The sequence below is a fragment of the Thunnus thynnus genome, chromosome 5, assembly GCF_963924715.1.
Source record: "Thunnus thynnus chromosome 5, fThuThy2.1, whole genome shotgun sequence".
In the NCBI taxonomy this organism is placed as follows: domain Eukaryota; kingdom Metazoa; phylum Chordata; class Actinopteri; order Scombriformes; family Scombridae; genus Thunnus; species Thunnus thynnus.
The window spans coordinates 6,924,707-6,937,644 of NC_089521.1; the positions used below are offsets into that span (position 1 = coordinate 6,924,707).

A 12,938-nucleotide genomic window follows, 5' to 3' on the forward strand; every position below is an offset into this window, starting at 1 on the left:
AAATGAGGGTCAGCTGCTCTTGCATAACAATTGTGATATGAGATGTGCTTTAGGGCACAAGACATAAAGTATGGAGTCAGAACAGACTCGCATACACTTACAGATCAGCTGGTTTCTCCTGTTGATAGCTCAATACATCATCTTCTGTGTTGTGGAAGCTTACATAATAGAAAACTTTTGTTGCTGCAGCCTGAATTATTACAACACTTTGATCCCATGATCTTGAAGTCTTGATTGTAACTTTTTTTTTTTTGTAATTTTGCATAAATGACAAATTGGATTTTTATGTCTGCCATTGTTTTTAAGAAGCTGGATATAATGAAAAGATTTTATAGAAGAGTGGTGATGAGAAGGAAAAATGCACTGACCCAAAGGAATACAATGGATTAAAATATTACAATAATATCACCACAGATTATGATGTAAGTGTAATGTAAGCGGGCTCTGAAAAATCAGCATCAACAACCTGTTAAATGTTTCTATTGCTCTTTTAATTTTCATGTTATAAAATGTATTTTCCTATTTGCACTTTAAAAATCTGGTGAAACAAGAAGGAATAATCTGGTATGACATCAAAATGATTAGGTGATTAGGATTCAGTCCAAAACGGGAACAGGGACAATTTTGTCAAACTACATTTGACAGACAAACAAAAGCATCAGTGAGATAATGGTCCTTAAAATAGTGTTACATATTATAAATAGCACTCCATAATTTCTGCAAACAGCAGTACAACACTTCTACATTGTTTCATTATCTGGAAATCCAATGGTGCATGGAACAATTACTGGCAAAACGATTCTCTGTCACTCCCTACTGTGAAAAGTTCAATGAAGACAAAATACCCAAAAATCCCAATTCATCTTTGAAACTCACTTACAATCACAAAGACAACAAGAAAACAGGGGGAAACACAAGCACTGAATATAAATAAACAAACCCAGCCAAAATAAAATTGTTTGTTGTTTGTTAAAATGTCTGATTATGAGTAAAAATATACAATATACATGATATTACATACAGTACATTAAATGCATATATAACTCCACTATTCTACATTATATTTATGTTTTTTCAGTTGTACATTGGTCCACAAGAATTACAGTAAATGCAACAGGTGAGAGCACAGTTTTGGTAAAATCATTTTACTTGTTGGTTATTTACAGTCAGTATCAGGCAGCCAGTCAGTGCAGACACATCTAGTAGAATACAGCCTTGTATTAAATAGTGTATGAACTGTGTATGTTTCACACTGGTATCTTACTCTGAATTTAACTGACTGCAAACTAAACCTGACAGTCAGCTTCATTCCAGTTTAATGTCAGTTCTACAAAGTGAAAATGATATGGACTGGGAGGATAGATGGGACAGCCATTGTTTGGGAAAGAAAAGCATAGAAAGTATTTCTATGAATGTTCAGTAAATTTCTGCTTATTATTGTCTTACAAAGAAACTGAGAATTGTACATTAGGTCAGAGCCTTCCTTGAAATGTTTTCAATGGGGCTCTAGGGAGCTGTCAAAAAATCTTTTGGTATCTGATCTTCATGTCCCGTATATGAAAAGTAAGAAAAAACAAATGTTTAGAATTATTATTACTACTCCTGCATACTGGAATAATAAAAGGTTATGGTACTGCACCTGAATGTGTTAGGTTGGTTATTCTAACCCTTATCAGTGTAAATGTTCTGTGTAGTGCAGCTATGCAAGGCAAGCAAATTCCTGACCCAGTTAAACTTAACAGGAATGCATATAAGACTAGGAAAATGTTTTCTTACATCTCCCACCTTTCCTAAAGTATTATTTGATTTTTTCCCCCTGCTTTCTCTGGACAAAGGGCTGAAAAATCACCAAACTTTGACAGCAACTCCCCAGGGTCCCATATTTATTATATGTCAGCTGGTCTGCAGTTATTTGATTAGTTGCTCATTTGTTTGGACTCACAATATTTTTGGCTTGTGACCCCTTAAAGTAAAGCAATGTCAACTTGTGATCCTTTTTCACTGGTTTTATCTATGATGGGTTACAACGAGACTAAACCAAAGAGGAATTTTTGTTCCCTCTTTGTTTTGGAGAAAGAGATTGAATAAATAACAAGTTAAAATGTAAAAAGTAGAATGTCTTAAATCAAAAATATTTTATGTCAATGTCAATGTTTTTCATAAGTCATTTGCCAGTGCCAGTCATTTTGATAATAATGTTTCAACCCCTCAAATCTATTTAGTGAACCCCTTGGGAGGTTCCCACCCCCTGGTCAGGAATCACAGCTCTAAACCACAATATCAACTCAAATGATGATGAGTTGAATCCTTTATACTTATGTTGTACAGGTGTGCTGTGTCAGAATTTACAATGAAATAGAGTTTAAACAATTTACCAAAACAAGGGTCAATAGAGGACAGCAGCAAATCTTTTGCCCTGGGGCCCCCTAGTGGGTAAACACGAGAATAAATGGCTGCATAGTGTCTCTTCCACTCCTACTACTTCCTAACCATCTGAGGGCAGCACAGACCGTAGTCTCTTTTAAAAAGGCTTAAAAACCTTTCTATTCAGGAGGGCTTTTTCATCTTAACTCTTATTGCTACTGTTTTCTTTATGTTGTGTGTTCTATGTTATTAATACTTTACTTACTGCACTTTGAGTTTCACTATGAATGAAAAGTGCAGTACAAATTAAATGTATTATTTAATCGATTATTATTATTACTCATACCTAAAATATGACACCTATCACCAATATAAGTCATTGGATGAAACATTGATTAGGATGAGAGATATGTTTTGTTATTATTAACAAAACAATGGAATCCCAAAAATTTATTTTAAAAATGGATATTCAACTTCACCTGCTTTATATTCAGACAGGTGACAAATCAAAGGACAAATCCAACTAAAAGTGGAGAAATGCAATAACTGCTTTTTTTCCTCGAAAGCTTAAACTTAAAAAACACTAAAATTCAGATTTTTTTATGTATCTCATATTTTATTGTCCACATTCAGTACAAATAAGTGAAGAAACCATGGGGCCAACATAGATCCATTTTAAGTATCAAATACAGTGCAAGGTAATTAAAGCACATGGTCAGCTCGTGTTGTAAGACTACCTACTGGATGATACACACGCACACACACACAGGTTCACTTTTGGAGTATTTACATACATGCATTTCCTGGGGACTTACCCTAACCTAATCATAACCACTACTTGCCTAACCTTAACCTTAACCACTGACCCCAAAAGTCTGCGTTTTACCTATTGGCATTAGCCGTCCCCAATCAACTGGTTTTAAGTCTGGTATCTATCTCTGAAAGTGACTTAAGTCACACACACACACACACACACACACACACACACACACACACACACACACACACGCACGCACACACACACACACACATACACACACACACACGCACACACACACACACACGCACACACACACACACACACCCTCTGCATTCCGTTCTACCTGGGCTGCTATTGGTTGAATAGCACGCCCGTCATATTTTTACTGCCTGAACTCGTGTCTGATTGGTCAGAGGGGGACCTACGGTGGTAGCACAAACGCCATTGGCTGAAAAACTAGGTTAGTGGTCCGACAGGCATGACGGTGAAGAGAAACTGGGTCACCGATTGAAAAATCGTTTATGTCACAGTTCTGTGGGTTGCTATTACATATAACCCAGCGGCGTTCAATGGATAGACCGATCTGATTGGACCAGCTGTAAGTATAAAATAATAACAAGCCTACGGGTTTTCGATATGGTACCTCGGTGACTTTGCGGGGGTTTAATCCATGATGGAAATCGTCGATGTTTTCCCGGCGCTGTGGTCATGTCAGTGTGGGTTTCTACAGCAGGAGGAGGGACGTTAGCTCGCTGGCCAAGTCTTGACAGTTAGCGTCCCTCAGCTAGCAGCTGTATGCTAATATTAGTCAACGGGATAAATGCTGTGTTATGGATAAAAGGTGGGGAAACCGCCCACAGTCCGTCGGGTTAGCTTTAACTGTTTGTGTCAGTAATAACCGCGACTCAGAGGAAGCTCGCACGTAGGTAAGTACCGGTGCGCAGGGTTGTTAAATGTTAACGTAAACATGACGAAGTGAACAATGCTAACACGCTAGCTATGTAAACAGGCCTTGGTTGGCATCTGGCACACGGGTTCTTCGACAGCATGCATCCTGCCGCGATAACTTCAAAGACCCCATCCGTATATCTCTTCAAATAATGACACAGTGACGTGTGGTGTGCAGCCCGGACGGAGACCATAGCTGTTTCGAAACAGTAGGGTCATGTTTGGTTATGAAATATCGTGACAGTGTTGGCATTGGCAGTGGAAATGTGGCGACCGCTCGGTTTCTGCAGTCTCCGCAGTGGCTGCCAAAGGATGATCATGATTGTGGGCACTGGGACTTGGTTACATTGTGCGCCAGGAGCAATCAGGTGCTGTTTGGTGTATGATTTGGAGCGGGGGGATCCCAATCGTTGGGTTCAAGGAACAACGGGACCACGAGGAGCTTTCTTGGCGTCTCCAGTAAGATGAGGAATAGCTGTTTATCACTGTTATTCAATCTTCTGAGTCATACTCACCAGCATGAACCCTGGATGATTGGATTTTTAATGGCATCTTATCCAACGGGGGTTCCTGGTGTGGTGTGCATCTAATTGGAAATCCTTGATGTGATCAATTCTGGCAGTTATTGATTACAGTCTTCACCATGCATTTATTTTCCTGTTGATTTTGGTTGCCATGCACATTGAAATGAATGTTTTTCTAATCTCTGTAGAAATCTTTCTCATTAAGTATGCCTGGAAGAAGTGTTATCAGTGGTTTAAGTATTAACCTTTTCATGACAAGAAAAACATCCATTGTGAACTTCAGACTTGGACCGACAAATGTTGTTATTCTTGTTCACAGACAGGTAGCGACCCGCAGTAGTGCTTATCAGTATGGATTTATTGCCATGAAGGCATTGTGATATCAGCAGGTTGTTGTGATGATTCAGCAGAACTGTAACAATTGTAAGGATTATTTGTTTGGCTTTGGTTAACCACCCTTTAGATCAGACAGATTAGACAACAAACAAGTCATCTCTAAGAAAACCAAGTGTCCTTGGAAAAAAAGGTGGAGACGTCAGTGAGATGGGGGAAAAGAGAAAAATTAGGTTGACTTATGCCTTAATTCAGTTATTTTTAGCAACCTCTATACCATGATTTATAATATAAACTAATATGATTTTTCACAATAGGGGAACTCAGCGCATGCATTTTAGTCAGGAGCAGTAGGTGGTATTCTTCTCTGCTGTATAAGAGTTCTGGTAACATATGGCTACAATTTGATGTTGTGCTGCCTAGAGTGGGGCTACTGTGGTTATCATTATGTGAAGTAACATAAATATTATCTTTTTCTGTTCCTATAATGGCTGCAATACAGATACGAGATACAATCTTCAGAACCTCTTAGACCTTTTCTTAGTTCAGTGAAAAGAAATCAATGCTTTTACTAAGGCTACTGTAATCTACCTGTTACTACTAATGGCTGTTTCTTACTGTTTTCATATGTCTTGCAATTTTCTAAACACTAACGGTATTTATTCAGTATGCTTTGTCAGCACTGCTTAGATCAGGGGCTGCTACTAGGGATGCACATGTTCAGATATTCCTTGATTTGCTGTCAGTTATGTTAATGATCAATTAATCAGTAAAAGCTAAAAGAAAATACAAAAGTCATGTTGAAATATTGAAATAAATGGGGAGTAAATTTCAAGTCACCATTGGTCTTTCCTTCAGAATGATAATGTTATGATCTTCCTGATGTCAAATCAAGCAAAATAAGTGAAAACCCGTGTGGTAGTGTGTTATGGATGAGTCGGACCTTTTAAAAGGGATTCTCTGTAGGTGGTAGTCCAGTCTTGTGAGGGACTGCAAGAAAGCACAAAAGCAAGGAGCTTCTAGGATGAAGAGCTTGAGCTGATAGGTACTTACTTCAGTTTGGATTAACTCAAATTTCCAACACATCATCAAGGAAAACAACACCTTCTTCAGTGCCATTCCTGGCATATGGAAAAGCACTGACATTGTGCCAGCATCACAGGCTCTGATCACGGTTGCTATGCACAGTTATCCAAGCTGTAAGGAAATTTTGCGGCTTTGCAAGGACGGGCAAATCATTTTGTGCCCGCTTGTTTTTTTTAATATAGTAATTGCTCAAATGTTTAATTGCTGAACTCCTGATAAGCAGTTATCAAACATTCCTAGTTTAAAAAAAAAGGTTGTCATCAGTTGACGTGGTAATTTATTTTCACTCTTTTTAAAGATAATCAAACTGCTTCACTTATAGAGCACTGTTGTGATATTTGGCCTGTATCCAAAGCTTCATTCAGGAAAGCGGTTTCAAATTGACCTCCAGGAGAGGTGAACAGCATTGTCAGCAATGAACACTCGTAACCGAAGAGCCCTGCCAAGTCAAACAAGTCAGGATATTGGCATTGTGGCTAATTTTATACTTGATCAGAGGCATCTAAAGCTACCGTTACTGGCCACATGCCTTGTTTTGGCAGATCAAATGCATCCTGAGACCCCATTAACACAGAGATGTGTCACTTGGGGAAAACCATTAGGAGAAACTCTATAATCTATGTACATCCCTAGTGTTCAGGTGGTGGTTTTTTTCCTTTTCTTGTCCCAGTACACAAGGTAAAAAAAAAAGTTGAAAATGCAGCAGTGATTTACAGCCATTTGACTTCTGAGTGATGGTAGTCCTTCCTACAGCTGTTCATGTTGTGCTACCTGCTCTGATGTTTTTTTTCATGGTCAAACTGAACTATAGGATTATCATACACAAGTCTGTTTTTCTAAAAATTTTTAGCAGTAATGACTTTGACATGAACAGACCGTGTTTTCCTCGAGGATCACACAGGACTGAAGCAGGCTCGTAATAGCTGCTGGAGTTTGGAGGGAGATGCAGCGGAAACATTGTGAGAGCAGTCTCCCTTCATAACTGGACTAGACCTCTGTGTTTTGGGGAACAGGCTGATCTGGCAACATGTGAGCTGTGTATTAGTTACAGTTCATATCATTTTTTTTAAACACTCTGGAAAACAAATGTGTTTTTTAAAAAAGTAGACAATGGACTTGATTATTCCTAAATGTATTTTTTCATGCAGTTCCATATGATGTCTGTTGAAAACCGCAGTGTGTCCTTTAGCAGCAGCTAATGATCGTATTGTTCTGTTTGCATAAAGACAACATGGATATATGCACTGTTGGATCTCAGCTATAAAACTCTTTTGTTTTTTGAAATAAAATGTTATCTCCACTTGTCAAGGCCCTACACAGCCATGACACATCCAGACAGCAACAACACCTCCAGCTGTAAATTCTTTAAACGGGATCCTGGTGACCACAAATCCGGTAACAGGTGCAATCATGTTCAACAGGGCAGAGGTCTAATCAGAGAGTTTAAAACACGCGTATGGTACTTAAAGTTACTTAGTCATCTTTGACTCATCCTGACTGTATTTTCACCCTGTTGCCCTGTGATTCCCAACCCTGCATACAAGAGCTGCCGTTTCATTACACATTTAAAATGGAATTTACAATTACCTTGTTATAAGGAACACTGTTGGAGAATTTACTTACACTGTAAGTGTGGAGCAAATGGATTAGGCATCAGCTGATATGAACTGTGAATGGCTGTTGTTGTAACGTAAATATGTGTAATTGTGGTTCCTTATCTTTTTCTTGCCTTCTAAAGTAATCTTGTATCAGCTGTTTTCAGAGTTAATCTCAGTGTTTGTTCACATTCTTGGCACTGAAATGTATACTGCTTGATCAAGTCACAGGTGGACGGCTCTAAACAGGTGTGAATGTGGCAGGTGCTCCGGGTCATGTGACAATGTATCACAGATTGTACTAAAGGAGAGCCTCATTAATTTCATAGTAGGACTGGGTTATGTACTGAAATATTTTTGGCACACTGTAAGTAGAGTTATAAAGTGCACAAAAAGGTTATTGTAAGTCAAAAAGTAACATACATGATAGATTTACATTACTGTCTTGACTCCAGGTGGCTCACTAAAGAATGTGCACACTCTTTTTTTTGTGTTTGTTCATGAGATAGTTGCTAGAAATAAAGTAACAGAGTCTGCAGAACAGTGTGTGGATTTTGCTTTTTTTAGCCTGTCTCTAGCTGCTGGGGAGCTAACGCTAGCTAGCCAGCTGTCTGCAGGTATTAGGATTGTTTCCTGTCAGTGTTTTATAGAGGGAACCCAAGTGCCACTTTAGCTTTGACAACCTGACAAATGCAAGTCTAGTTGTTTGGTACTGGGCAGGTCGTGTACAGTGGGTTCATCAGAACATTTTTATTAAAAACAGCTGCCTCCTGCTGCTGGAAACCAGGGTGATGAGAGCGCTGAGACTGAATCTAACTGACTAATTTAAAGTTGTAAAACCAAAACAATCAATTGTAAGATACTAAAATACTCTGCAGAGCTGAGGGGAACTGCAGACTCATGTGATAGTATAGTTTTCTGTGGGTTTATCACTATGAGCAACAGCTTTCACATTGCAGTTATTATTAAAGCAGCTGCAACGCGGCTGAGCCTGACAGAGGCCACTCAGCAAAACGTGAGCAAAAATTGCATCAGACCATATAGTGAGTTGAGGAATCATTAGTTTGTACGTTTGAGTCATTTTAAGACATTTGAAAATAAACGTTGTTCAAACAGCAAAGTACATAGAGGCTGGTTTAATACAAAAACTTCATTATTTTGTACTCATCACGCACTTGTGGCTTTCAGTAGCTGTTGCTTCAATATTAAAGCCACACCACACCAGCAGTTTTGGCAACCTTCAGGAAAGTTTCAGCTTTAGTGAATCATCTGAATAAAAAACTTGGCAGCTATTATAAGCAAGGAAGTTATACAGGGTCAAACTAGCATGACTAAATTTGTGGACTCACTACCAAATTTGGTTAATGACTCTGCTGCACAGCCTTCTAAACTCTCTTTGCAGCCAAATTGAATTAATTTCCAATGTATCCATTAATAATTATACAGCAGTGATGTTTTCATGGTCTGGGGTCATATCTTTGTCTGATGAAGTTGGTTGTGTTTGATGAAATAACCATTTTTAGAGATGCTACATTGAAAATGTTTTCTCACCACTACTTGTGGCTATGTTTTGTTATTATTTCTGCCAAAGTAAAAATGAACTAACCCTTAACTGATTACAAATGCATCTCCCTTGTTCACAAAATGTTAGAATAGTAACACTAAGAGCCTCGGTATCAACAAAACTCTTAACAATTTACATCCTTAGGGTCGAACAGTTTGCGATTTGGGAGATTGGACGGCTGACTTGATGCCAGGATGTTTCCGTGGTTTATGAACAGGCTTGCTGGCTGCTTTCTGACTGTCTGAGTGGGTGTAGAGTGTAGAACAAGGAAATTAAGCTGAATGGCTTGCTGACTCACTGACGAAGAACAAGTAGGTGGTGGATGGAAATTGAGGCTGGCTGGTTTGAGACCATAGAGACTGACTGACCCAGTTTCCACTCCAGCACCAGTTCCTTTCAGTGTTCAATCATGACATAGTGGTTTTCCCCTTCTAGCCCAGAGCTTTGTCCCAGTAAAAGAGCTCACCGAGCCTCTCCTGACCCAGTACTCTGCTGCCTGCTACTTCAACAGTGCTTCTTGAGCTTTTTTTTTTTTTTCCACTGCAGATTAAAAATGTAGGTGGCTCAAAGTATCTTTTTCTGATCTCTTACAGGAATCAGTCACGGTGTCTGATTGACTTTTATTGTCTCATCATTTTCTTACTAAAGGTTGTCCAAGCCCACATTATTGAGAATGTGAGATTGTCTGCTTGTGCGTTCAAGTGATTTTTGATAAGGTAGCTTCTCATTTGTCAAACTAGACATCTGATGCATGTACCCCATAACAATGGCTGTACATTATATTAGGGATGTAACGGTACACAAAATTCACAGTTTGGTAATATGCAACAATGACTCACTGGTCAAAACTATTACTGAAACAGTTTTGCTGCAGTGGAAAAGGAAAACAACCTTAATGGATACCTGCTGACAGCTGTTTAATCCTGATTTATTGTCTGTATATAAAGTAGTTGAAACTAGCTCCACATCCTGCAGCTACAACAGTAACATGCTGTTTACACACTGATGCTTCAGTATTAATCATCTAATGATGTCATATATAATAATATATCAGTAAGAGGGACCAAAGCACTGCTTTTACTGCAATACTTTCACTACATTTTTCTCTCTCAGAACTGGTTCACGTGCTGTCTGACCACATCAGAAATGTTTTAATCCTTGTTCTGAACGGCTTCACTCAAAGCTGACCGTCACAGAGAGAGAAGGGGGTGACGTGGTATCGTTTCACTATGGAGATAACAGAACATTTTAATAATAGTGTTGCACTAGGTCAATGTTATGGGTCTCTTGTTTGTCATTCTGAAGGCAGCAACACTACAGGGTAACCAGGGTAACCAGGCTACCTTGGCTAAGCCTGTTAGCATCCATGAGAGCAGGTTTTTTTCCCAGCCTTTCTAAAACCAAAAATGCAAGAGCTAAAGTGTAAGGAACAGATTAAACAGGGTGCTCTCTGCTCTAATGTAAGATGCAATTGTTAGCATGTCTGGCAAACTAGCTTTCTATCTGTAGTGGTAACAGTGGCTCTGTTACGGTGGTAACAGAGCGTTACTTGCAAAGTCAAGGAGCATATTTAGCTAACTACACTCCATTGTGGGGATACAGCAGAGTTGGAAATTAACCTTTTTGTCCTCCTGCTACTGTGGCTGGTAGATTCCAAAATCTACCAAACACTCAATTTTTTTACCAGCCACTTTCTTGTTTTCTTGTCACCGGCAGTTTGTAACTGCATGTGAAAAATAATAAAACAAGATCTACAATATTCAAGCAATAGGATATTTTATTTCATACTATTTTATTTCATTCTCTCTCATACCCACATAAATAACACACACAGACACACACACACCACTAAACTGATGAACTGATGGGAGTTACATTTAATGAGTTAGGCAGATTAAAACAAAAAACAAAAACATTCCTACCCCCATCCTCATCCCCAGTCTCAGATTAATGTCATTCCCGCTCGGCAGAATCAGATTATGAAGTTTCAGTGGCGCGTTCCTGAGCATTCCTCTTCCCCTCCATAAATTCTGGCCTTCTAGGCTGGATGCCAGCCTGATGCCAGAGCTGGACGGTAGGGATGTGGTGAATATCCTCTATAGAGGGAATGGAAAACTGGATGGTCAGCAGGTCACACAGGCTTCTTGATGTAAGATAGGACCTCCAGTCACTCTTCACTAACCTCATTTGATTGAAGCTTCTTAGTCTGTTGTAGAGGCTGGTAGGGTGAGAATGAGGTCAACCAGGCTGAGGATGTCAGGGACCTGGGGTCTCAAAAACCTGTTGATATCCAGCCAGGTCTTCGTGTGGAGATTCTTTCCCTTCTCGTACAATCTGGTCTTGAGGATGGTCCACTGGTCTGTGATGAGTTAAGTAGAGACCCCTGAGGATGCCAGGATGCTCTGGAAGTGTCTGGTTCATTCCTCCACTTCCAATTCACCAATTCCCTGTGCTCATGTCGGTGAATCGACTTTGCAGACTCTGGCAGAGTTGGTCAAGCAGCTTGAACTTGGGAATTCATAACACGGTTCAGGATGTTCTCGTACTGGTCCATACAGGCTTTCAGCTTGGGGCCAGTTCTGTGGTACATTAGTAAGTTTATTCAAAATATTCAGCTAAGCAACCATTCACAACTTGTCAGTTCTCACTCACCTGGTTTTGTATTTTGTGAGCACTGTCTGGCTGGCTCTCAGGTGGATATGTACTTAAGTCACTATGACAGATTAGGTTTGAAGAGTCTTAGAGGCTGCTGAGGTGGGTCAGGCAGTCATGCATGAAGTTGCAGAACATGAAAACTGCTGGATGCCGCCAGGTTTGGAAGTAGTGGTGTGCTTTGTCCTCTGCACTGGATGCATCCCTTCAGCACTCATCTGGTGACTGAATCTTTATACCAAATCAGTCAAACAAGAAAATTGTTTAGGTCAATGGCCACTTTGAAAAATAAATTAGTTCAATTCATTATATTACACTGTAAATAATTCATTACAGTCAACTGACTTAACCTTTTAATATTCAATCAATTAATTAGCCTACTGTTCTAGGTGCTGGGTAAGTCCCTGGTAGCCTCTCAGAAAATGATCAATGTCCCTGAGGTGAGAAACCCAGCTGGTGCCTCCAGCCCTAGTTGGTACAAGGGGCTTCTGCTCCATCATCTTGAAGCTGTACTTGAGGTTTGCCCCATTGTGAGCGCTTTTACAATAGAATGTGTGCAGCCCCGACAGCATATCTTCAAGCTGTTTTACCATAGAGCACCTCTTGACGGCATCCTTGAAAGCTAGTTCCAGACGTTGGGCCATACAGTGAACGCCAAGGACATGCATGTTACTTCCTTTCAGCCTGCTCACTACACCTTTACATGCACCTGTCATCACCGCGGCACCATCGGTCACATACGCCACCGACTTGGCCTGCCACTCCTCTTCTTAGCAGACCTCCCTCATCATGTTATATGATGGCTCAGTGATTAGCACTGTTGCCTCACAGTAAGAAGGTCCTGGGTTGGAACCACAGCTGTCCCGGATCCTTTCTGGACTCTCTAGACTAAAAGAGTGACAACTTACTTGCTTTGCCATTCGTAATCTTGAAATGGCCTGCCTTTTTTCACAATTGCATTGGCATTCCTAAACTATATGCTCATTTTCTCCAACTAGGCCGTCTTCAGGATGGTTAGTGCCTTCATGGCAGCCGCATTACCCAGGACTGATTTTCCCTGTACTGTCTGGATGTGGCATTTGGACAATTTGTGGTCTATTATGGCTTTCAAT

At 39.9% G+C, this 12,938-nt stretch overlaps 1 protein-coding gene across 1 annotated transcript in view; it reads left to right on the top strand.

Moving 5' to 3' along the window:
* The first annotated feature begins 3,572 nt into the window (after positions 1-3,572).
* The window catches only part of LOC137182595 (basic helix-loop-helix ARNT-like protein 1), a 40,218-nt gene continuing 30,852 nt past the window's right edge, over positions 3,573-12,938 (top strand). Inside the window, exon 1 of the mRNA XM_067588920.1 lies at positions 3,573-3,722. The gene's annotated coding sequence lies outside the window, so the exon portion shown is untranslated. The remainder of the gene's footprint in view (positions 3,723-12,938) is intronic.